General features: G+C 45.8%; 1 long non-coding RNA gene across 2 annotated transcripts in view; it reads left to right on the forward strand.

Annotated features, from left to right (window-relative positions):
- The window catches only part of LOC140393583 (uncharacterized), a 256,854-nt gene extending 238,356 nt beyond the window's left edge, over positions 1 to 18,498 (forward strand). For both annotated transcript variants that reach the window (XR_011935677.1, XR_011935678.1), the window contains one exon: positions 17,383 to 18,498. This is a non-coding gene — a long non-coding RNA (uncharacterized lncRNA). The remainder of the gene's footprint in view (positions 1 to 17,382) is intronic.
- Positions 18,499 to 27,391: the final 8,893 nt, after the last annotated feature.

A 27,391-nucleotide genomic window follows, 5' to 3' on the forward strand; every position in this document is an offset into this window, starting at 1 on the left:
GTAGATTATCGAGCCTCAGGGATTCATCGGCCTTCAATCCCATCAATTTCCCCAACACCTAATACTGATTTCATTCAGTTCGTCCCTCTCACTAAACCCTGTGCTCCCCAACATTTCTGGCATATTATTGTGTCCTCCTTTGTGAAGAGAGAACCAAAGAACAATTTGTATGCCTCTTCCTTGGAACTACTGCTATCACTAATTTCCCTTGTCAACCATGGTTTGGCCACCTTCCCCGTTTTACTTTTGTGCCAGACAGGAATAAACAATTGTTGTAGTTCACCCATGCGCTCTTTTAATGTTTGCCATTGCCTATCCACCGTCATCCCTTTTAGTAACGTTTCCCAATCCATCATAGCCAACCATGCCTCGTACCATTATAGTTTCCTTTATTAAAATTCAGGACCTTAGTTTCAGAATCAATTATGTCACTCTCCATCTTGATGAAAAATTCCATCATATTATGGTCACTCATCCCCAAGGGGCCTTGCACAACTAGATTTTCAATTATTCCTTTCTCATTACTCAACACGCAGTCTAGGATGGCTGTTCTCTAGTTAGTTCCTCAATGTATTGGTTCAGGAAACCATCAAGCACACACTCCAGGAATTCCTTTGCTATGGCATTGTGACTAATTTATTTTGCCCAATCTACATGCAGATTAAATTCACCCATAATTACAGATTATGGGATACACTGAATGATTGGAGTTGATAATAGATGCAATGAGTGATTTGAGATGCAATGATATATTCTATTCCAAAAAGCCAATTCGTGAAGGGTAAAATTAGAACCAATCTTTACACACTTTTATATTTATTTAAATAGTTACATGTTACAAGTATACACCTTCAAACTCAAAAATAACTGTTCTAGTCTGTGTCTATTTATCAGGGCTAAAGTGAATACCTAGTTATCATTCACCACCAGCAAACAATTAAACACAATTAACATGCACTTAACAGGATAGAGCCAATGACAGAACAATTCTCATCTATTAGGAAAATCTGGAAGAAATGGACAGAATCTTAAATTCTCCACATTACAATAGTGACTACATTTTCATTGCAGTAAAAGACTTTGGGATGGCCTGAGATCAAAAAGGGCTTGACATAAATGCAAGTGATTTTATTTTTAATTAGCGACAAATTATCTAAAAGTCAATTCAGCAGAAAATTGCAAGCAAATTAATGTTTAATTGGTAATGGGTTGAAGGGGTATGGAGAACGGGCAGGACAGTGGAGCTAAGGCCAGGATGGGATCAGCCATGATCGAATGGTGGAGCAGACTTGATGGGCCAAATGACCTAATTCTGCTCCTATATCTTATTAACTTATGAACAAAAGATTGCAAGAATATTGGAAGTACATACGATGAAGATCAGTTGAGGGATTGATAACTAAAGGATATAGAAATAGGGGAGAAATTGGAATCGATCAGATAAAGAACCCCCACTCGCTACCAAATGGTGGAACAGGCTCAATGGGCCAAATGGCTCAACCATCTTACTATTTATTAAAACTACAAACAGTTTTGTGGTGATGGTCAAATGGTCACAGGAAAATAACTTGCATCTTCATATAGCTTTCCTCAATATCTCAAGGCTGACTGGAACAACCACGTCTTGTCTCCTCAGTGCAGACAAATGAGAATTAACTGCTTAATAACATTTCCTTGAATTCCTTGTTCCAGTTTTTAGGTAGACCAGGTTGTACCCGATCATGGACTCTACCCACCCATTGAATCTCCTTCCACGCCCCATGTACCATCTATCCTATCATAGACAGAGGGAGAGGGTGAAAGTGATGCAAATTATATTTATAATATATAAACAAGTTAACAGGAAAGAAAAAGCATTTGCCTTATCCTTGGATGTGTATTTAAAAGCGGCATAAAACAGCAATTAGTTACGAGAGGCCGTCTCGCTGGAGCCTTGTGTAGGTGGAATGACAAACAAAATAACTGAAGTAGACATGAAAGAAGAATAAAATATCAGATATGAGGAAGATTAAATGTTGCCATTCTATGTTTTCAAGCTCTGTGTGCCTGATTGCATCATTACTTTTCAATGAAATCCCATCGAACATCATGTCTCTAACCGCATTGTGGTGTTTAATTGTTTTCAAGTCCTTTCACCTCTGACTTGTTTTGTTTAGAATCAAAAAGCCATTGTGTGCATTTTTATATCTTAGATGAAACACACATTAGCATTTAGAACTCTGGAAAAAGACTCCCGTGGAAGGGAAGCCTGATAAAGAGAGGAAAAAAACACAGAGAAAAGAGGACGAAAGGAAGCAAAGGAGAGAAAGGACGATTGAAGTTAGCATACAAAGGCTCACAGTAAAATTGTGCTTAACTTTCTACCCCACTAGGAACTTGTGCAAAAGTATTTCCCATTCTGAAAGCCATGACAATCCTCAGTCTGCACCAATACACCAACCATTTTATCCTCTCAATGGATGAAATGGACAATGAGTAATCCATAGCCCGGTTTGCTCCATGCCTGTTTTTCATCACTAAACTCAAGCAGTGTGTGAAACTGACAACTTATTGCTAAAACCTATTTCGTACTACTGGAGAAGATCAATTCACCCCACTTAATATTCTTCGTAATTTTGATAAACTCCATTAGATCTCTTTTTACCTTCCCTGCATTAGTGAAAATTAGAACAATCTTACACCACTATCATTCTAGTACCATGACATCTCAAAGCATTTTACAGCCAATGAGGTACTTTTTGAAGTGCTGCCACAATTGTCATATAGGGAACACGGCAGCCAATTTGTACACAGCAATGATGAAGTAACTGTTCTGGTGATTAGTATTGGCAAGATAGCAATGGAATATTTTATATCCACCTGAGAGGGCAGATTCAACCTCTTACCGAAAAGACAGCGGGCTGGATTCTCCGTTTCAGTGGCTAAGTGCCAGCAGCAGCGGAGCATGTGTATCTTTTACGACCAAATAATCATCGAGAAACCCTCACCAATTTCGGGATCGGTGAGGGGCTAGCACCGGTGCCGGATGAAACTCCCGCCTCTCGCGCCGTAAATGGCTGACGACCTGCAGTGGTCGCGCTGTACACCATGGCGGCAGCCGTGCCCGGACCCAACCCTCTGTCCATGACCCCACAGCCCACCCCTTGGCTACCCCCCACCAGTCCCCACCACCCTGGCAGAAGTCCCCCTTCCGCCAGCGGCACGGATCCCGGCTGGGTTTGGCGGTGCTGGACACAGTCCACAGTCGCCACGCTGGGTTCCCGCACGGCTGAGACCACACGTGTCCCGCGCCCTTGGGAACTCGGCCCATCGGGGGCGGAGCATTGTGGGCGGGCCGGCCGATGACGTGCCAACGCCGTTGCCCCAGCGTGCACCAGGATGTCGCCAGTTTGGAGGGGGCGGAGATGGCTGACGGGCATCAAACCAGCGCCGGCCCCGATTTCAGCATCGGGACCCATTCTCCGCCCGATCGCCGAACACAATTTTTCCGTTGGGCAATGGGGAATCCTGTGCAGCATCTCAAACAGCACAGTACTCCCTCTGGTTTGGTACCAGGAGTGGAAGCCTGGATTATTATGCTCAATTCTCCAATTCTGAAAATTTGAACCCACAACCTTCTTAGCCTGTGATGAGGGTTCTAGCAACTGAGCCAAGGCTGCCACCTCAGGTGTAAGACTTGAGTTAGGACCTGCCATAGGGCTGAACATGACAGATCAATGATCTGGTTTATGACTGAAACCAGGAATGAACTGAGTGCTTATTTACCTTACAGCTGTGTGCTATGATCAGATTATTATTTGTGATAGCCTCAAATGAATATATTGTTCTGCTAAATGTAGCAGAGCTGTCTCCTCACTGCCTGCACAGCTAAACCGGTGACAAGTATGGCACTTTATTCACTATTTTCCCTGAATAGTTGCAGGGCATTCTGTTCAGTCCAGTCTGTGTACAGCTGATCAGTTGATTTAAAATTGTATATTAAAAGCTAATTCAGCAGTTGGATCTCATGACTTCTGTCCTAACACTGACATAACATAAATCATAAGCAAGAATATTTTTAGGCTGGTCTTGCCAGCAGCATTAATTTGAAAATAATAGCTCTGCACAATTAATCTTCAGTAAATGAAGTTGTACAGAGAATAAAACTCACTTTTAATTGCCACTGGACACTGAATCGTCCCTTAAAGGCATTTTCAGGGTTCTATTGAACATCCTTTCCAATATATATCAAGGACATGAAAATAGTTTTGTTCAGGCTATCGACCTCTCCTCCCCTTGCTCTTGCTGGTTTGGTTCCATGCTGCAGTGGCTTCCACAGTCCCTTGGCTGAGAGGTAATTGGTCACATGAACCAACATGGTCAGGGCTATTGATCGATTCACTGTTGAGGAGCTCAGGGGAATGAGCTGCCCGACTACCTGCTCCAGGCCTGAAGAGGCCCACACTTGTTTGAGGCCCCACTCTCATTTAAATTTAGCAGGCAAGCCGACAGTGTATGTACCCATGCACAGGTTGCAGGATTGAGGCAACAGAACTGTGTTAGGGTGGAGAGATGGGGGTGGCTGCAATGTGGAGGGTGGGGTGTCAGTGGCCCAGATTATTTGTGTGGGCCCCAGGGATGCACTCCTGCTCCTGAGGGTTCGGCAAATACAATTCAAACCCTACTTTAGGTGGGCCTCTTGTCTTCGATTGACTGCAGAAATGATCTTCTGGGGGCTTTGGGGGCTCCAGGGCCGGAGGGCCCTAGCTCACTTGTCAGCGGCACATGCACAGCCATGCTACCCTGACCCGTGTGCTGGCTGCGGGATGTGGCCTCATCAGAGGGGTGGAACACGGGGGAGCTGGTGACCACCACCCCCACTCCATGGGACGGGTCCGGGTTCGCACTCAACACCCCCTCCTCCCGCTCGGTGCCCATAGGTCCCTGGGGTTCACCATGAGACGGAGGGGTAGCTGGTTCGAGCCCCGGCTGCCCATGCATCATCAGCCCTGGCGGCTCCAGCGTGTCGATGCCCCCGGCACCAGCCCAGTGAATGGGACATGCTCTGCAGTGACTCGGCAATGCCCATCTGCGACTGGGACCAGCTCCTCAGTGCCTTGACCATTCCCATCTGAGAGCGGTACATGTCCCCCAGAACCTCATCAAGGTCAGCCTGGTACTGGGTCACTTCGTCCAGCAATTCGGACATCCGGCCAAGACCCTCAGCCGTGGCCGTCACTGGCTGTGCGCCGCCTTCGACACATCCACTAATGGTGCCGACATCATGCACCAGGCTCTCCACTGCTGTCGCCATGCTAGCAGTGTTGGTCTTGGTGCCACGCATTGATTGCCAGCGACATCTCCTACACCGTAGCCTCTGGGACTCCTCCAATCGGCTATGGACCTGCTGGAGTGTCGCTGACATCTCCCTCTGAATGTTCTGACTGCTCCCTGTCGTCTCCGTCAGCTCTGAGTAACCCTGCACCAGAGGCTCAGCATCAGGCTGGGACCCAGCTGGGTCTTGGGATCAAGCAGACCATGTGATGCCTCGATCGTGTTGAGGTGTTCTCCTGGGAGGCTGGAGAAGGGGCCACCTGGGATGGGCCCGGCACCGTCAGCTAGAGGACCTGCGGGAGAATGGGCATGTGGTCAGTGGGAGGGATGGGTCAGTCAGTAAGGCAATAACAACTCATGTTTGACAGGCCCTTCAGGTGGAGCAGGTGGTTCCTCACCGCTGCGACGTCCGCCAGCCTCCGTGTGGGTGACCGCTCTGTCCTTGACCACCCCAGTCACCTCCAGCGCCACTCTTCGAAGGAGGTGAGGATTCTAACGTCCGGCACCCCACCGCCAGTCTGGGCCCTTTCCCGACAGTTGTGGGAGAGATTTCCCTGAGGAGATACAGAGAGGGCATCGTTAGCCACACACGAGGTCCACAGTGGTGTTAGAGGGGGCTGTGAAGGAGGGTATGGGGGTTTGACGGGAGACAAGGGGTGGAGGGAGGGTTGGGAGTCGCATGGAGAGTTGGGGGAGTAGATACTCCTGCGGGTGTGGAAAGGTCGCGGGGGGGATGTAGGGTGGGTATGGGACCGGGGGGACGGCGAGTGTTGGTGTCTGGTCACTGGTGCTGCCCGGTTCAGGTCATTCGCCTTTTCCTGGCACTGGAGGCCAGTCCGCCTGGTGGCACTCCCGGTTCTCATGCCGCTGCCACCTCGCCCCAGACATCACTGGCTGCCCTGTGACTGGCCTCCACTGCGTCTAGGAGCCTGGCCAGATCTGCAAATCTTGGGCACCAGTCTCCTGGGCACCATTGTTACGAGCTGGCTGGGGTTGGCTGTGCAAGAGCTGTTCAACCTTGTTTGCGGGGGGACTGGTGAGCGTGGTGCCGGTGAATCGGCTGGCGGAACTTCATTTGCGGTGAGAAGTCTGTGGGGCCTTGTTAAGTGGACCAATTAATGTTGAACGTAGTACCGTGGTTAGAACTGTTGCTTCACAGCGCCAGGGTCCCAGGTTTGATTCCCGTCTTGGGTCACTGTCTGTGCAGAGTCTCCCCGTATCTGCGTGGGTTTCTTCCGGGTGCTCCGGTTTCCTCCCACAAGTCCCAAAAGACGTGCTGTTAGGTAATTTGGACATTCTGAATTCTCCCTCTGTGTACCCGAACAGGCGCCAGAGTGTGGCAACCAGGGGCTTTTCACAGTAACTTTATTGCACTGTTAATGTAAGCCTACTTGTGACAATAATAAAGATTATTATTATTGAATAGTGTTGCCGACCTTGCTGGGCAGATTCCCAGGAAGCTTGCGGCAGTTCCCGCTCGCTATCACACTTAGAAATCTTTCCGGAGAATCTTACCCTTAAGAAATCTTTTGGTTGAATCGAACCCCACATTGTAACCACATTGCACACACAAATTGCACTGACTCAGGTTTGGAGCTGCGTTTTGTGGATTCGCATAAAACACAATCTCCAGAACAAAATTGAAGTCCTGATTCAGTTTATATTTCGCTCACTGGACTACTGATCCTTTCAACAGACTCAAAACAACTGTCCCTCTTACTGTTTGAAATTCAAAGAACATAAAAAATACCCAGCTTGGGTCAACAGGCTAACCGTCAGCTTCTATAAATATTAAAATGCTGTGACTGTTTTTGTGCCCCACTGAGAAAATGTAATTATTTTTTGTTGCTGATTTTAAAACAGCCCTAAATGTTCGCTCATTAAGCGCAGCAGTTAAGAATTCTACATTTTCTTCCAGAGCATATTTTCTGTATTGAGAATGACATTGCTTAATGGGCAGCATGGAAAACATCAAGAGGGTCTCTGAGCATTGTAGAGTGAAAGTACTACGTGGAGAGTGTTACAATGAGGGGACGGGAGGTCGGTTAGCTCAGTTGGTCGGACGGCTGGTTCGTGATGCAGAGCAACAGCGTGGGTTCAAACCCTGTACTGGCTGAGGTTACCATGAAGGCCCCACCTTCTCAACCTTGTCTCACCTGAGGTGTGATGACCTCAAGTTAAATCACCATCAGTCAGCTCTCTCTCTCAAAGGCAGGGTAGGGCAGCACGGTAGCACAGTGGGTAGCACTATTGCTTTGCAGCGCCAGGGTCCCGGGTTCGATTCCCGGCTTGGGAAGTGGGACTTTGGAGTCTGCACGTTCTCCCTGTGTCTGCGTGGGTTTCCCCCGGGTGCTCCGGTTTCCTCCCACAAGTCACGAAAGACGTGTGGGAGGAAGCCGGGCATTCTGAATTCTCCCTCTGTGTACCCGAACAGGCGTCGGAATGTGATGACTAGGGGCTTTTCAAAGTAACTTCATTGCAGTGTTAATGTAAACCTACTTCACAGAATCCTAGAATTTACAGTACAGAAGGAGGCCATTCTGCCCATCGAGTCTGCACCGGCCCTTGGAAAGAGCACGCTACCCAAGCCCACCCCTCCACCCTATCCCAGCAACCCCACCTAATGTTTTTGGACACTAAGGGCAATTTAGCATGGCCAATCCACTTAGCCTGCACATCTTTGGACTGTGGGAGGAAACCGGAGGAAACCCACGCACACACGGGGAGGACGTGCAGACTCCGCACAGACAGTGACCCAAGCCGGGAATCGAACCTGGGACCCTGGAGCTGTGAAGCAACTGTGGCTAACCACTGTGCTACCATGCCCCCCCCCCCCCCCCCGTGACAATAAAGGTTATTATCATTATGAAAGGAAAGTAGCCTATGGGACTAGCTCAGTTGGCTGGACGGCTGGTTTGTGATGCGGAGTGAGGCCAGCAGTGTGGGTTCAATTCCCGTACTGGCTGAGGTTAGATATGAAGGAAAGCAGCCTGCGAGACTGCGCTGACATTTATCATTTACAACGAGGGGATTAGAACGGTATGTTATAGTTAGGTTAAAGTCCAACAGGTTTGTTTCGAATCACTAGCTTTCGGAGCGCAGCTCCTTCTTTAGCGCTCCGAAAACTAGTGACATCGAAACAAACCTGTTGGGCTTTAACCTGGTGTTGTAAGACTTCTTACCGTGCTCACCCCAGTCCAACGCTGGCATCTCCACATCATGTTATAGTTAGGGCATATTATACCGAGTAGTACAGTGAGGGTATTTTATTGTGGGACTGGTACAATGAGGACGTGTTATACAAAGAATGTTACAAAGAGAGTGTGACAGTGAATGTGTTATGTAGAGAATTATGGTGAGGATATGTTTCATAGCAAACCTTTCAGCCAGGGTGTGTTCCACAGGATGGTACAGCGAGATCATGTTCTGCAGAGTGCAACAGTGGAGGGTGTATTAAACAGTGTTACTGCAAGGATATGTTAGAAAGAAAGTGTTACAATAAGACTGTGTTTTACACAGTTACTGCACAGTAAAGGGGTGTTATACACAGCGCTACAGTGAGGGGGTGTTATACACTGTGTTAAATTGATTGGCGGGTGGGGGGGGTTATTCCAGTGAGGGTTTGATAAACAATGTTCCACAGTGGTTGTCTTATAGAGTGTTACAATGAGCGTGTTATATAAAGCGCATTTGGAGGGGGGGGGGGGGGGGATTTGAAGGGCTGTGGGTGGAGTGTGTCGGGGGTGGGGGTTGGTATTTCAGAGAGTGTTAAATGGAAGGATTCTTATGCTGGTCTGCTGATCTTACATTTGAGTGTTGAACACAGGAGTCGCTGTATTATAACACTGGAAACTTGTACAGCAAACCTCGTAGATTAATTGAATGCTCGCTCTATTCTAATGCACCTCACGTCCCTCTGTCATCACCCATTATAAATGTATTTAACGCAATGCTCAAAACATGTCAAAACAACACTCTGCTCGCATGGGTTCTATGACTATAATGAGTCCTTTTCTAAACCCAAACTGTAACAAATTCAATGAGAATCACAGTAAATATTTGATCTTGTGAAATGTGAAGATTGTTCTCCCTCGCATCAGCTGGTCTCAGAATTTACTGCACATAGAATCTCTGGAATACAGCCCCAGAACAGTGTTCAGCAAGTCCACTCCTGCTGATTGGAATGAGTTTATTTTTGCTGCAAACAATTCAATGGTATGAAAGCACAAATTAAACACATTAGATGATAAAATAGTACTGGGATTTTTTTTGTTGTAGCATGATTTCAATTCAAATAAACAGATAATTCCAAAAAGTAATTTTGAATTCAGAGGTCAGAATTCAGAGAGAAACCTAGAGCAATGGACATAACTTTGAAAAGAATAGAACGGAAGAGAAGGGGTTAATTCTCCTTCACCACCTGTAGGCTGCACTCTAACGGACCCTATCACCCACCCAGAGAAGAACTCACCCATTGCATCACATTGTGTGGCTGCTTCAGATCCTGCCTGACTGAACCCACAGTCCACCCAACATACTCCATTGACCATCAACTGGAAACCAAAAGATGGAGAACCTTTGGAGGACCACTCTCCTGAAGCGAGCCCCATTGTAGAACCTGTGTGTCGCACCCCATCACTTCACATCCTAGAACCCGCTTGACCAACCCGACTACTGCCCGACGAACCCACACGTATTTTTTATCCCACCCAAATTACTTTATCGCCGCCCATTTTGAGACACTGTTCGCGAGGCCCCATCCTTCATCCAATGATCACCATGGCCCTCCTGTTGCGGAACCTGCCGACAAATACCAAAACCTGCTTGACAAACTCTTTCGTTCAGTCATTGCAAAGCCCACTCAACTAAACCTATCCCCCACCCCACGCACCTCATTTGCCACCCGTTGTAAATCCTGCTCCATGGACCCCATCTTCTGTCTATATGGCACCCACCCAGTGAATCCCATTGTAGAAGCCTCTGAATGAACCGCCTGCACAATGTTCATGTGCACCTTTGAGTTTCAAAAGCATATAAATTGCCTGTAGGAAGACAAGAACGAAGGGAAGAGCTCCACAGTTTGAAATTTGGAAAAGGACTAAGTTAAAGGGAGACCTGTGCCAATATTGGAATGCCAGGAGAATGAGAACATTTGCTACTGTATGTAAGTTCAGGAAGTACAGGAGCAGAAAACTAGCAAGAAGGTCAAATGGATGCTAAAATGAAGAGACAGAATAAAAAAGATGGAACTTGAACTGACAGGAATTCATTTAACAGTTTCGAAGACTGATTTTAATATCTTATAAACAAAGCAATCGACAAGCATGTCCAATACAAGCTTTACAAAATATAGTGCCCAATTATCATTCAGCATTGTGGGTGTTATTATAACGGAGAAGATGGTAGGTTTAAGGCCACAACAACCTGATCAGAAGATAGCAAGAACATATCCCAGTGAGCACTATGAATTAGTAGAAACCATGTCAACTCCATCACCATTTATTTTCTCAGTGGAATAGAGAAGGTGCCAGTGCAATGTTATATAGATGTGCACATTTTAGTATCAAGGCCACATTTGGCTCTTGGATAGACCAGTGCCTCACCTGTTGTGTTCGAGGGCTGGAGATTAGGGTGTTAGGCCCGCTAAATGGATGCAAATTGGTGGGTCAAGGGGGTGGGCTGGCATGAACCTCGATTTTACGATTCCCATTGGAAAACATGCCTCGGGCATCCCAGGATGGAGAATTCACCCCCAGGTTTATGGCAGCTAATGCCATAAAAAAGGGGTGTCACTTATGCACCTTTAACTGAGCTGTGCTCAATGCTAGGCCTTGGGAGCATGCTCCACTACCCAGGTCTTCCTGGCTCAATTGCCATTCCATTGGAAGTTACAGCCCATCAACAGGCACTGGGCAATACATTTTCTGACTAAATAGCTTTGAAGGAGCAGCCCAGGTCAGTAAATAGACCTCGGAGTGAAATTGGTGTTGAGTGATGACGAATTGGCAACTAGTGGGATGGGATGTCAAATGTCCTTGTAGATCCATTATTTCAGTCTGTTGCTGCCCCACTCAACTGATGTCTTCCTACCTTAACTCCATTTTTCCATCCCATATCCAGTCCTTTCCTACCTACGTCTGCGACTCCTTGGCTCCTCCAAAGCCCGATGTCACTTCAACAGTTTCCAGTTTCCTGACCCTGATCTTCTCCCCTTCACATGGGCATCAAATCCCGCTCCACTTCAATCCTCTACCAGAACAGTCTGAGAGCTCCCTGCTTCTCCCTTGAACAGAGACCCAACCTGTCCCCATCCACCACCATCCTCCTCCGCCTGGCTAACTATATTCTCACAATGAACAACAACTCCTTTAATTCTACTCACTTCATCTAACTAAACAATCTGGGTACCTGCATGGGTCTGAGTTATCTTTGCATTTTGAAGAATATATGGAACATTCATTATTCCAGTCCGACCCATCTATACTAATGCTTCTGATTTTCCTTCCTTTTCCCTCAACTGTGCCCAACGTGGTTATCAGGGCCCTCTGCCACGTCTAATCTATTTCACAGACTTCTACCCTCACTCATTCCCCTCTCTCTCTCTCAGAACCAAGATAGGGTTCTCCTTGTCATTACTTTCCACCCCACCAGCCTCCAAATTCATCGGATCAACCTTTGCCATTTCTGCCACTTTGGGCACGATGCCACCACCAAACATGTCTTCCTTTGCATTCCAAGGAGACCATTCCCTCCACATGACACACTGGTTCATTCCTCAGTCAATCTTAATACCATCTCTCTTTCCTGAGACACCTTTCCACACAAGTGCAGGAGATGCAACACCTATCCTTTTACCTCTTCCCTTCTCACCATCCAGGGCTCCAAACACTCCTTAGTTGCTTTTGATGTGGTGAGGAGGAACTGTCAATCATAGCAAGAGTGTTTATAAACATTTCAGTTAGCATCGAAGCCAGGTACTTGTGATGCATTCAAGCATGAAGGGGAAGATAGGTCAACAATCCAGCAAAACATCTGTCTCTGGAGTAATACAACTGTCAATCACTGGCTAGCAATGTATTGCTGTGTGAAATTGAATGGAAGAATGGGGTGGTCATGAGGGTCAGGCGGGGTGGCAGGAATCATGTTGTGGGGGCTGAGGGTCTTCCGATGGACTTTGGGTGGTACCTCAGTTCTGCACTCACACCCTTGTCCCACCATGGTGCCCACCACATCAGGGTCACACTCAGCAACCCCTGCACAAAATCCTGTCTGGAGGATCTCCCGCTGTGGGGGTGGCTGCATAACGGGAGGGGGGGGGGGGGAGGAATCAAAAGGAAATGGATACAAATCAGTGATTTGCATCCTCCTGCCAGTGCAGGGCGTGTAGCTCATTGCTGTCGCCAGTGGGGGACCCGGACATCGGATTGAGTTTGGTGCACAACGGCGTTTTCGGCCAACACCCCATTCTCCGCCCAATCAGGAAGCCCGGTACCGGCGCCGGGCAAAGGAGAACTCTTCATCTTATTTCTTTCTCATTTTGTTTTCTTTGCATTCGGCTGGCTGCCATTTAACGGTTCACATCTGGACACATCTTTTGCGTCTTTATCCAACACTCCCTTTGGCTTTGAAATCGTGAAACCCGTTTGTTACTTATTCCCTTCTTCCCGCCACCCTATCACAGATTGTTCCTTTGGTTCTTCTGCCCCATACGACCATCCCCAATTTCACTTGCTCATCTTTACATTTCGAACTTTCCTTAGTCCTAATGAAAGGTTGCAGGTCTGACATGTTGGCTAGGATTGTTTCGCCTACCAATGACAGGCGTCGTGGGATGGGAAAAGTTGTAATGTAGTTGGCCTTTGGCTACTCTCCAAAGGTTCTCGTCCCGGTCGTGACGATGCCTGCCGCTGGCGGGGCTAGCGAACTCTGCATTCTTCTTCATCGATCCTACCCGACCAGTTGGGTATTTCTAGCATTCCTATCTTTTTTTCAGGATCCCAGCATCTGCAGCATTTTGCTTCCGTAAAATGGGTTGTCGATTCACTATTGCTAAAGACACACACAGTCTGTGGGTGGCAGTCCCTGATCTGGCCCTGAAACAATTAATTCTGTAAGTGTGAACAATCAGTCTTGTGAAAACAGCTTAGGGAAAGGTGTGCAGTGCAGCTGGCACTGAGCAGAAAGGCTGCCCTTTGAATAATAATGAAATTATGAAATTTCCCAGTGTCTCTGCTGACATTTTTAATGAGGCTTTTCAGATTTGAACCAAGGCCAGATCAATGCAGCTGCTAATACTATGTTGTACCGTAATTTTAGGACAATAATCCTCTCTGTATATAAACCCTCTCTCTTTACTATTCATTACTTCCACACACAATATAAACCGGTTAGTTATTCTGCTACAAACCTTTAACTAGTGCTAAAAACGAAACTGCACTTTACTGAAGGCTCTGGCTCATGGCTATTGGCAACAATTCCCTGCATTTACATAGCATCTTCAATGTAGAAAATGTCTCCAGAAACGTCACAGGAGCTTAATCAAATAGAAAATGGACACTGACACAAAGAAGAAGCTATTAGAAGGAGTCACTTACAAGACTGATCAAAGAGGTGGTTTTAAGGAGGTACCTCATTATGCTAGTGTTAATATTCCAGTAATAAATCATCCCTCCAGTTTGAATGTGCTTATTCCTGCAATATTAGTGTCCGTTTAAGTGTCGCATTCTGCCAGTTGAAAACTATCGTGGTTGAAACTTGGGAGACTGGCCATTTCCTTTATTGCAGCAGCCAGAGAGTTAATCACCTAACAAAACCATCAGAACCTCAGATTAATTCATCAGTGGCCATAACTAAGCAATTTTTAATAAAGACAGGGTTTCAAATCTGTGTCAGCTCCTGCTCAGATCGACCACAGTTAAACAATGCCTGATAACACAGAGCTTGTTACAACGGACTATTGGTGTGAGTCTGATAGGCCGCATAAAACTGTCTTAAATGCAGCCAAGAGTAAATCTTAAAAGGCAAACATGACTCTGAAGTTTCATTTCAATTAGATAACTGGATTGTTTTGCCAGCACCCAGCATTGTGTCAGAGTCTGCAAGATACACGACAATATAATTTGTTTTCCAGTAAACTGGTGATATTCAGTCAAGTGGATTTCTCATTACCAACTAAATGGCTGATCTGCAGATAAATTATTTTTACAACTGGCAGATTTTAATGGGAGGTACTTTATTTAGTGCATGTTATGCAGTATAAAATGGGAGAGTAAAGTTGCATTCTTATTGACAAAGCCATAAATGAGCAGCTGCTCAGCTACATAGATGCTCTCCTCAGATGTTCTGGGTTAAGAAAATTAAATTTTGTTTGTTTTGTTATTTCATATATTGATTTATTTATTCCTCCCTTCTTTCCTTAACATGTTGATTTACAGGTGCTGCAGTTCCACAGGTTCCAGGCACCTACAGCACTGGGCACTGCTTAGTGTGGTAGTGACCCACACATCTAGGAAAGGTCCTTGATCAGTGCTGAGTTAGCTGGTCACAGTCAAGGGAATGCTTGAGCTTCCAGAATTGCACTGAGCTATCTTGAGCTGGGATATGATGTGGGGGTGGCGTGGAGTGGGATGGGGGGGGGGGGGGGGGGGGTGGAGAGTGAGGGTGAATGTCAAGAAAAGGTTCCCATTCCTGCTCGGAACTCCTTGTGTGAAGGTCCATTATGGGAAGGGTCATAGGGGATAGGGGTAAGGTCCGCAGTATATAGTGTTACGACATCCTGGGCAAGTGCGTGGTCAATTCCAGCCCCACATGCCCCGGAATCACAACATAAGTGAATTAACCAATCATTCCCCCTTGGCTGCCCAATAATTACAGCCTCCAGGTTTGTAAGTTGAAGCACAATTACTGTTTATTTATAAAAGCAAATTACTGCGGATGCTGGAATCTGAAACCAAAGAGAAAATGCTGGAAAATCTCAGCAGGTCTGGCAGCAGCTGTTGGGAGAGAAAAGAGCTAACGTTTCAAGTCCAGACGAGCCTTTGTCAAAGCTCTGTGGCTTTGACAAAGGGTCATCTGGACTTGAAACATTAGCTCTTTTCTCTCCCTGCAGATGCTGCCAGACTGCTGAGATTTTCCAGCATTTTCCCTTTGGTTAGTTTATTTATAACAAGAATAATGGTGAAATACGCCGCAGATACAGTTGGTTAAATATTAATAAGTACCTAACGTCTACTTTAACTTGCCACCCCACCCTCCACACACACCCTACACACATATAAGACAGACAAACACAGAGAGGTAGAAAAGGGAAAAGAAACATAGATGAACGAGAAAAGATGCTTCCGATGATGGTTCCTTGCAGGCTTTCTCCACAGTAAACTTGTAAATCACAATATTTGTTTTGCAGCCTGTACTCACAATTTTCCTGGAGAGACAAGAGTCCCTGTTTCATCAGACATTGCTCTCAGTTTGTGACTTGCCTTCAGGCCCAGTCTTCAAGAATCCAACACCCACAGGATTATTGGAGAGAGAGTTAGCTGGATATTTTTTGGAAGAGGCTTAGCAACAGCTTTCTGGAGAGGAGTTAGCTGGATCTTCCACCTCTGTGTTGCTAAAATCAAAAGTAAAAGCAAATGCCGGAATGTGGCGACTAGGGGCTTTTCACAGTAACTTAATTTCAAGCCGCCTACTTGTGACCATAAGTGATTTTCATTTCATTTCATTCCAAATTTGAACCTCGTAGCTCTGAAAAACATTCCAGTGGGATAATATCCAATCACCACCTGTTACTGGGCAGAGCACAGCTTTTTGGGTCAATTCATTGGCCATCAGCCAAATCAATCAAACCGAGTCATCCCTGATGCCGGCCAGTCACCAGTTCAAAACAGCACAGCCTTCTTCCGAATTAAAGGCACAGGCCACTGCTTCCTTCTGCTTGAATTAAAGTTGCAGGCTGCCTTAAAGGCACATGTCCATAAATCATCAGTGGATCAGAAATGTAACGGGAAAAACAAAAGAAAGTGGAAATAAGGGAATTAACAAGGAATAAAGAAGAACAAACAAGAAGCACCCGAGCAATAGCTTACTGTTACTCACTGTCCAAACCTGTGCATGATGAATGACCACTTGAGCATGGTGCCAGAGGGTGACTGGTCTCATTGACTGAAACACAGGGTGAGTCAGTGCTTTGGAGAAAGAGGAAGAGGACATTGCCATGGGTACAGAAAAGGTGGCAACATTAAATAATTATGTTCCAATGCCTTACATTGCAGTATTAGGAAATAAACCTTCTCAGAGGCTTCAGAATTCAAGTCAAATGGTCAATTGATCTTGTCTAGGCAGGATAATCCATTCCCCCTCTCACATCATCATTCCAGCATGTGTCTCATTTCTCAGGAGATAGCAACATCACCACGGATAATGAAGAAGTGGAGGATGAGGATAAAGATGAAGTATAGGAGGATGAGGGTGAAGAAGGGAAGTGGAGGACGAGTGCCACATCTGCATATCTCTGCACCACACCTGCTTGTGATTGGTTAACGTTTCACCACAGGTCAGGCTTGAACCAATTAGAAGCAGGTCTGGGAAATAATTAGATTCAAATATAACATATTGATACAATCAAACATCAGTGGGTAATCAACAAAAGCTGCCAATAAAGGAAGCAGGTTCTCACTGAAATGTAATCAGTATTAGAAATATTCATAGCACAAGTACAAATATGACCACATTTACAAGGAAATAATTAAACACTGCTGGAGGGTAGCCTTTTGTATATGAAACGCCTCTAAACATATTTAACTTCAAAGGCCTGTGACTATATGGAACGCCTGATGCTGAAGTTTCTGTTGATGCTTGAGTTTCAGCACTTAGCCTGAATTTATTAATGTCATACAAAGACAATCAGCACCATAGCAGGCGATAGCTCCCAGCCTGTGTCCATCCCAAATTCACAGTTGAGAAGAAAACCAGCAAAGTTGAGTCAGGAAGTGTTTTTCTGTTTTATAATTCAGCACCTTATCCACACACCTTGCAACACACTCACTGACATTTTTCTTTCTCTCTTTGCAGGACAAGATGGCCCATAATCGCATAAGCAGCAGCCAACTTGTGTGAGAAAGGCATGTTTACATCGACTGAGCCCCCTGGTGGAGACAACATGTTGAATCGGGGCTGGCTGTGAATCAGGCTGTTGAATCTGGAATTGCCATAAACATTCAAGGTGGCTGTATATTCCTGCCTGATTTTCCTTTTCAAATCCCACCTCACCCTCATAGAACCATATGTAAGAAATCGGGGTCTTTAATAGACTGGTATTTTCTGCATCGGGTTGGATTTTTATGAATTAGCTAAAGAGCATTGTTTCTATCTCTGGAAAATATTTCTAAACTCCAATATATTAGCAGCCCTTGGAAACATCAGGGCCACTTGCTTCAGGCTGCATCTTGGCATTCCGAAGCTGGTAGGAAGATATCTTGTGTGCCCCCTTAGCTACCCAAGTGTTTAGAAAGGATCAGGATAGGGCAGCACGGTGGCACAGTGGTTAGTATTGTTGCCGACGGCGCTGAGGACCCGGGTTCGAATCCCGGCCCTGGGTCACTGTCCGCATGGAGTTTGCCCATTCTCCCAGTGTCTGTGTGGGTTTCGCCCCCACAACCCAAAAGATGTGCAGAATAGGTGGATTGGCCACGCTAAATTGCCCCTTATTTGGAAAAAATAATTGGGTACTCAAAAAAAAAATTTTTTGAAAAGGATCAGTATATGACCCTCAACATGATGTAAACTAAAAGGCAGAGCTCGAGCAGGTTGACGCACATGGGAGGTGGTAAGCACTTCCTTTGGGTACCTGTCCTGTAGCCATTGGTGAGATGGGTTTGAATAGCTGATCGACACTGAGCAAGCTACCAGTCTCCAGAAAAAGGATACATTAGCAAGTGCTCAGGCACACCTGGTGAGGGGGAAGTACTCATCGGCAACCACCTTCTTCAGATGGAAAAGGAGGAGGAAAACAATCAGGGGAGAGCTCTTTAATGCTTCGACTAGAGAGCAAAATGATGTTATCAAAAGCTACAGGATCAGCACACTTTGTGCCAACCATCTGTTCATCCGCTGGGATTTGAAAACCACTCTCAATTGTCACGGGTCATATACTCTTTCTGTCCAATTGGTTAATGCATAATATCTAAACTGTTGCTTCTTAATAAACTATCTTAAAATAACCAACTGGCTGTCTTAGGTATGTGTGGGCCCAAATCCAAAATTCTTCCACATTGAATGGTTACAGCACTGATAGAAGCAATTAGGCAGGCCAAGCCCACATCAGCTCTTTGCAAGAACAATTCAGCTAGAAGCCCTTTCCAGCCTTTACTCTTAACTGTGCAATTATTATTTTTTTTAATCTCAGGTGATCATCCAATTCTCTTTAGAAAGCCAAAACTGAATCTGCCTCCGGCACCCTCTTAGGCTGTTCATTCCAGATCCTAATCACTCACTATATTAAAAAATGCTTTCTCAGGTCACATTTAGTTCTTTTGCCAATAATTTAAAGTGTGTCCTCTGGTTCTGGAGCGCTCTGTCAAATAGATAGATTTATCTCTATGCACTCTGTCCAGAACTCTCGTGGTTTTGAATTCCTCTGTCACATCTCCTCTCACCCTTCTTTTCTAGGAGGAAAACAACCCCAGTTTCTTCAACCTAACCATGTAACTGAAGTTCCTCATAAATCTTTTCTGCACCTTCTCTGATGCTTTCACATCTTTTCTAAAGTGCAGAGTTTGGAATTGGTACAGTCCTCCGACTGAGGCGAAGCAAATGTTTTATAAAGTTCCATCGTAGCTTCCTTGCTTTTGAACTCTATGTCTTGAGTTGTAAAGCCGTGTGCCCCATTAACCGACTTCTCGATCTACCCTGCCGCTTTCAAATAGTTGTGCACAAATACCCCAGGTCTCTCTGTTCCTGCAGCCCTTTTGAATTTTACCCTTCAGCTTGTATCATCTTCACTTGTTCTTCCTAGCACCACGCACCACTTCAAATTTCTCTGCATTTAATTTCATCTGTTACATTCCTGCCCATTCAAAATACTTCCCAAGTATTGTAACATCTGCAAATTTTGAAATTTTCTTCAACATCCAGGACTAAGTCATTGATATATATCAAAAAAAGCAGTGGTTCGAGTACTGGTCTTTGGGGGGACCACGGTGTACCTTTTTACAGTCCAATAAGCAACCGTTCACCACTATTTACCATTTTCTGTTAATCAGCCAACTTTAGGCATCCATGCCAGCACTGTTCCTTTCATCACATGGGCCTCAACCTTGCTGACAAACCTGTTATGCAGCACTTTACTTTGTGCAAGTCAAGGAGACACAGCCGGAGTGAGACACATCCAGAGTGGGAATTTGGAACTTGGTAATTTGGTGCAGTGAGGTAATTCGGTGCAGAGTGGGAGAAGGTGCTTTTTCCCTACTGTTTTGTTCTCTCTCTTTCTTCTGGCCTGTAACTTCTAATCTGCAGGGAAAGAACCAGAGAGCATCTGAGAACCTGGAAATGTAAGTGATTTGTATTTATTTTTATTACCTTTTCAAATTGTGTGTGTGTGGGGGGGGGGGGGGGGGGGGAACTGAAATGACATCACAGTAAAGCTGTGACCTGATTGGCTGGTTGGAAAGCTACACTAAATTTAAAAATTAAGCATTGTTAAACTAATTAAACATAATTACTTAATTACTCAATTATAATTTAGAGGGGTATCGTATTTAGCTTTCACATTTATAGTAGAACTCTAGTGCTAGGAAACATATAGTTAACAGTAACTTTGTTTTTAGTTTTTAAATTTAATATACTAATTAATTGACGCAATGTCAATTAGAGGGGTGCAGTGCTCTGACTGTGAGATGTGGCAGGTCCGGGAGGCTTCCAGCGTCCCGGATGGCTTCATCTGCAGAAAGTGCACCCAACTGGAGTGCCTCACAGACCGCATAGTTCGGTTGGAGCAGCAGTTGGATGCATTTAGGAGAATGCAGGTGGCGGAAAGCGTCATCGATAGCAGTTATATAAATGTGGTCACACTCAAGGTGCAGGCAGAGAAATGGGTGACCACCAGAAAGGGCAGGAAGTCAGTGCAGGAAGCTCCTGTGGTTGTCCCCCTCTCGAACAGGTATACCCCTTTGGAAACTGTCGGGGGGGATAGCCTATCAGCGGGAAAACAGCAGCAGCCAGAGCAGTGGCACCACGGCTGGCTCTGATGTTCAGAAGGGAGGGTCAAAGCGCAGAAGAGCAATAGTCATAGGGGACTCTATAGTCAGGGGCACAGATAGGCGCTTCTGTGGACGTGAAAGAGACTCTAGGATGGTATGTTGCCTCCCTGGTGCCAGGGTCCAGGATGTCTCCGAACGGGTAGCGGGCATCCTGAAGGGGTGGGCAAACAGGCAGAGGTCATTGTACATATTGGTACTAACGACATTGGCAGGAAAGGGCATGAGGTCCTGCAGCAGGAGTTCAGGGAGCTCGGCAGAAAGTTAAAAGACAGGACCTCTAGGGTTGTAATCTTGCGATTACCCCCTGTGCCACGTGCCAGTGAGGCTAGAAATAGGAAGAGAGAGCAGCTAAACACATGGCTAAACAGCTGGTGTAGGAGGGAGGGTTTCCGTTATCTGGACCACTGGGAGCTCTTCCGGGGCAGGTGTGACCTGTATAAGAAGGACGAGTTGCATCTAAACTGGAGAGGCATAAATATCCTGGCCGCGAGGTTTGCTAGTGTCACACGGGAGGGTTTAAACTGGTATGGCAGAGCACCGGAGCAATAGGTCAGAAGGTGAAAGCATTGAGGGAGAACTAGGGAATAGGGCCAGTATGGCTCTGAGGCAGAGCAGACAGGGAGATGTTGCTGAACACAGCGGGTCTGGTGGCCTGAAGTGCATATGTTTTAATGCAAGAAGTATTACGGGTAAGGCAGATGAACTTAGAGCTTAGATTAGTACTTGGAACTATGATGATGTTGCCATTACAGAGACCTGGTTGAGGGAAGGACAGGATTGGCAGCTAAGCATTCCAGGATTTAGATGTTTCAGGCGGGATAGAGGGGGATGTAAAAGGGGAGGCGGAGTTGCGCCACTGGTTAGGGAGAATATCACAGCTGTACTATGGGAGGACACCTCAGAGGGCAGTGAGGCTATATGAGTAGAGATCAGGAATAAGAAGGGTGCAGTCACAATGTTGATGGTTTACTACAGGTCTCCCAACAGCCAGTGGGAGATAGAGGAGCAGATAGGTAGACAGATTTTGGAAAAGAGTAAAAACAACAGGGTTGTGGTGATGGGAGACTTCAACTTCCCCAATATTGACTGGGACTCACTTAGTGCTAGGGGCTTATACGGGGCAAAGTTTGTAAGGAGCATCCAGGAGGGCTTCTTAAAACAATATGTAGACAGTCCAACTAGGGAAGGGGCTGTACTGGACCTGGTATTGGGGAATGAGCCAGGCCAGGTGGTAGAAGTTTCAGTAAGGGAGCATTTCGGGAAGAGTGACCACAATTCAGTAAGTTTTAAAGTGCTGGTAGACAAGGATAAGAGTGGTCCTAGGGTGAATGTGCTAAATTGGGGAAAGGCTAATTATAACAATATTAGGTGGGAACTGAAGAACCTAGACTGGGGGCAGATGTTTGAGGGTAAATCAACATCTGACATGTGGGAGGCTTTCAAGTGTCAGTTGAAAGGAATTCAGGACCGGCATGTTCCTGTGAGGAAGAAGGATAAATACGGCATCTTTCAGGAACCTTGGATAACGCAAGATATTATATGCCTCGTCAAAAAGAAAAAGGAGGCATTTGTCAGGGCAAGAAGGCTGGGAATAGACGAAGTCTGTGTAGAATATAAGGAAAGTAGGAAGGAACTTAAGCAAGGAGTCAGGAGGGCTAGAAGGGGTCACGAAAAGTCATTGGCAAATAGGGTTAAGGAAAATCCCAAGGCTTTTTACACGTACATAAAAAGCAAAAGGGTAGCCAGAGAAAGGGTTGGCCCATTGAAGGATAAGCAAGGGAATCTATGTGTGGAGCCAGAGGAAATGGGCGAGGTACTAAATTAATACTTTGCATCAGTATTCACCAAAGAGAAGGACTTGGTAGATGTTGAGTCTGGAGAAGGGTGTGTAGATAGTCGGGTCACATTGAGATCCAAAAAGACGAGGTGGTGGGCGTCTTGAAAAATATTAAGGTATATAAGTCCCCAGGGCCTGATGGGATCTACCCCAGAATACTGAAGGAGGCTAGAGAGGAAATTGCTGAGGCCTTGACAGAAATATTTGGATCCTCACTGTCTTCAGGTGATGTGCCCGGAGGACTGGAGAATAGCCAATATTGTTCCTTTGTTTAAGAAGGGTAGCAAGGATAATTCAGGGAACTACAGGCCGGTGAGCCTTACGTCAGTGGTAGGGAAATTACTGGAGAGAATTCTTCGAGACAGGATCTACTCCCATTTGGAAGCAAATGGACATATTAGTGAGAGGCAGCATGGTTTTGTGAAGGGGAGGTCATGTCTCACTGAAGTGGGAAAAGGGCACTTGGCACAGAAGATGGCTGCCTGACACACAAGATGGAGACACAGAGAATAAAGCAGACATAACTGATGCCTGGAGTCCAGCGGGGTGCCAGTAGGACAGATAGGAACAGATCCAGGACAAAGGAAGCCAGACAGGAAGATTAAGAAATACATAAATGCGGTACACCACTTGAATAAAGCTGACTTCAGCCAAGGTATACACAATGATATGCTAATACGAATGTCTTGGGCCATTTCCTAAAACAAAGGGACAATCGACACTACCTTCCTGCTGCTGCCTGTAACCTGTAAAACCTCTTTGACTGGCCATGTGTAAATGGCAAAATGCTTACAAATAGCGATGTACAATCTATAAAATGTTTAAAGATAACAAGGTGATAATTGTTTTGTATCTGGGCTCATTGTGAACCCGAAGTGGCTGTTTAACGATAACAAGGTGATAATTGTTTTGTATCTGGGCTCATTGTGAACCCGAAGTGGCTGTTTAACGATAACAAGGTGATAATTGTTTTGTATCTGGGCTCATTGTGAACCCAAAGTATAAAATGAATGACGGCCATTCAAACCGAGAGAAAGGCTGGCTACTGTACCGCGGGGTACATACGCTTTCTCCCGAAGCTTTGTGTAACAATAAAACTGCATTTATCTGATCACAGTAAGTCTGACTTTTGAAGTGGTTGATTTTTCCCACAACACTCACTAACTTGATAGAGTTTTTCGAAGTGGTCACAAAGATGATAGGGCAGTGGATGCTGTCCATATGGACTTCAGTAAGGCCTTTGACAAGGTCCCTCATGGTAGACTGGTACAAAAGGTGAAGTCACATGGGATCAGGGGTGAGCTGGCAAGGTGGATACAGAACTGGCTAAATAATAGAGGGCAGAGAGTAGCAATGGAAGTGTGCTTTTCCAATTGGAGGGCTGTGACTAGTGGTGTTCCGCAGTGATCAGTGCTGGGACCTTTGCTGTTCGTAGTATATATAAATGATTTGGAGGAAAATGTAACTGGTCTGATTAGTAAGTTTGCAGACAACACAAAAGTTGGTAGAATTGCGGATAGCAATGTGGACTGTCAAAGGATACAGCAGGATTTAGATTGTTTGGAGACTTGGGTGGAGAGATGGAGTTTAATCCGGACAAATGTGAGGTAATGCATTTTGGAAGGTCGAATGCAGGTAGGGAATATACAGTGAATGGTAGAACCCTCAAGAGTATTGAAAGTCAGAGAGATCTATGTGTACAGGTCCACAGGTCACTGAAAGGGGCAACACAGGTGGAGAAGGTAGTCAAGAAGGCATACGGCATGCTTGCCTTCATTGGCCGGGGCATTGAGTATAAGAATTGGCAAGTCATGTTGCAGCTGCATAGAACCTTATTTAAGCCACACTTGGAGTATTGTGTTCAATTCTGGTTGCCACACTACCAAAAGGATGTGGAGGCTTTAGAGAGGGTGCAGAAGAGATTTACCAGGATGTTGCCTGGTATGGAGGGCATTAGCTACGAGGAGCAGTTGAATAAACTCAATTTGTTCTCACTGGAACGACGGAGGTTGCGGGGCAACCTGATAGAGGTCTACAAAATTATGAGGGGCATAGACAGAGTGGATAGTCGGAGGCTTTTCCCCAGGGTAGAGGGGTCAATTACTAGGGGGGATAGGTTTCAGGTGCGAGGGGCAAGGTTTAGAGTAGATGTACGAGGCAAGTTTTTTACACAGAGGGTAGTGGGTGCCTGGAACACGCTGCCGGAGGAGGTGGTGGAAGCAGGGACGATAGTGGCATTTAAGGGGCATCTTGACAAATACATGAATAGGATGGGAATAGAGGGAGATGGACCCAGGAAGTGTAGAAGATTGTAGTTTAGATGGGCAGCATGGTCGGCAGAGTCTTGGAGGGCCGAAGGACCTGTTCCTGTGCTGTACTTTTCTTTGTTCTTTGTTCTTTGTACTTCATCAAGTACCTTTTGGAAATCCATAGGCACCACATCAAGTGCATTATCCTCATTAACTCTTTCTGACACTTCATCAAGAAACTCAATCAAGTTGCTTAAACATAATTTGCCTTTAACAAATCTATGCTGGCTTTCCTTAATTATTCCTCATTGGTAATTTTGCAAACAATCATTTGCAAACATTTTTCCATCACTGAGGTTAAACTGACTGGTAGTTGCTGGGATCATCTACACACCTTTTTTGGACTAAGGTATAACATTTGCAGTTTTCATGTCCTTTGGCACCATCCTTGCAGCCTAGGAGGAATGGGAGGTTATGGCCAGTACCTCTGAAATTTCTGCCTTATTTCCTTCAGCATCTTTGGATGCATCCCATCTGGTTGTGGTGACTTATCAACTTTAAGTACAGTCAGCTTTTCTAATATCTCCTCTTTATCATTGTTCTTTAGCCCATCTGGTATTTCAATTATCTCCTCCCTCGCATATTTTTTCTTGGTAAAGGCAGATACAAAGTACTCATTTAGTGCCTCAGCCATGCACTCTGTCTCCATGTATAGATCACCTTTATGATCCCTAATTGGCTCCACTCCTTGTCTCAGAACTATTTTACTATTTGTATACCAATAGAACACTTTTGGATTCCCCTTTATGTTACTTGCCTGCCTTTTCTCATATTTTCTCTTTGCTTCTCCTATTTCCTTTACCATTGCCCCTCTGAACTTTCTATATTCAATCTGGTTCTCACTTGTATCATCAATCAAGCTGACAATGGTCATATGCCCCCTTATCCCTCTGCCTTCCAGAGAGTACTAGCTTTAGTTGCCCTACCTTTCCTCCTTGTGGGAATGTACTTTGCTTGTACCTAATAATCTCTTTAAAAGTAGCCCCTTGTTCTGATATAGTTTTGCCTGCCAATCTTTAATTCCAAATTACCCAAAATAGATTAAGGGGATTAGGGATTATGGGGAGAAGGCAGGGGAATGGGGATGAGAAACATATCAGCCATGATTGAATGGCGGAGCAGACTCGATGGGCCGAGTGGCCCAATTCTGCTCCTATGTCTTATGGATTCATGCTCAAGCACTGAAATTGACCTCCCTCTAATTAGATATTTTTACTCTAGATTGTTCCCTGCCATTTTCCGTAGCTAATGTAGACTCTATGATACCATGATTATTGTCCCCTAAATGTTCCTCTACTGACACTTGAGCCACTTGACCCACCCAGAACCGGATCCAACAACCGTCCCTTTCTCATTGGGCTGGAAACTTACTGATGTGGAAAATTCTCCTGTGCACATTTCGGAAACTCCCCGCCCTTTGGGATAACAAGAGATGGAAAGGATTTTTTTTCCCCAATTAAGGGCAATTTACCTTGGCCAATCCACCAACCTGCACATCTTTGGGTTGTGGGGGTGAGACCCACGCAGACATGGGGAGAATGTGCAAACACCACACGGACAGTGACCTGGGGCCGGGATTCGAACCAGGGTCCTCAGCGCTGTGAGGCAGCAGTGCTAACCACTGCGCCACGGTGTCACCCTAGAAGTATAGGGTTCTATTAGATCAAAGAGAGAGGCGTATAAAGTTGGCACTTAAAGGAGTAAACCTGAGGACCTGGAGCATGCGAGAATCTATTGTAACGGGTGTGATAACTAGGCATTTACACATACATCAGCTTCAACTATTTGCATACATAAGTCACAGTTTCCTTTCTTTTTTCTCCTTACAGTATTTGCAGTGATGATTGTGGTCCCCTGCGTTTCGCTCCCCATCGGTTTTCTCTTTGTTTTTTCCCCCCTTGGCTCAGGTTGTTGCATTCCCCCTCCCGCCCCCCCCCCCCCCCACTTGTGTCTCATATTTCTCTTGTTGGGCTTGGTTAAGTTCCATGTTTCCCTGTTCCCCCCTCCCACTCTTTCCAGCGCCCCTCTTCCTTACTGTATCGTGGCTATCTCCTCCTGTTCTTTTGTTTCCTAGTTGTTGGCTACAAACAGGTCTTGAAACAACCAAGTAAATGGCTCCCACGTTTTGTGGAAGCCTCCTTCTGACCCTCGGATGGCAAATTTAATTTTCTCCATTTGGAGAAATTCCGATTTGCTGGACAGCCAGTCTGCAGTTTTGGGTGGTGCTGACCGCCAGCCGAGCAGGATTCTCCGGCGGGCAATTGTGGAGGCAAAGGCAAGGGCGTTCGCTCTCCTCCCCATGAAGAGATCTAGCTGTTCTATTACCCTGAAGACCGCCACTCTCGGGCATGTTCCACCCTCATCCCCACCACTTTGGACAATGCCTCAAAGAAGGCTGTCCAGAACCCAGCAAGTATGGGGCAAGACTAGAATTTGTGTCCGTGGTTGGTCGGGCTTCCTTGGCACCATTCTCCACCTCTGGGAAGAACCTGCTCATTCGGGTTCTGGTTAAGTGGGCTTATGTACCACTTTTAGCTGCATTAGGCTTAGCCTTGTCCCTGTGGAGGTGGAGCTGACCCTGTGCAGTGCTTCGTTTCAGAGTCCCCACCCTATTTCAAACCCCAAGTTGTCCTCCGACTTCTCCCTTGTCTCGCCCAGTTGGGTGTTGGCCCCTCTTA

The sequence above is a fragment of the Scyliorhinus torazame genome, chromosome 17, assembly GCF_047496885.1.
Source record: "Scyliorhinus torazame isolate Kashiwa2021f chromosome 17, sScyTor2.1, whole genome shotgun sequence".
Lineage (NCBI taxonomy): Eukaryota > Metazoa > Chordata > Chondrichthyes > Carcharhiniformes > Scyliorhinidae > Scyliorhinus > Scyliorhinus torazame.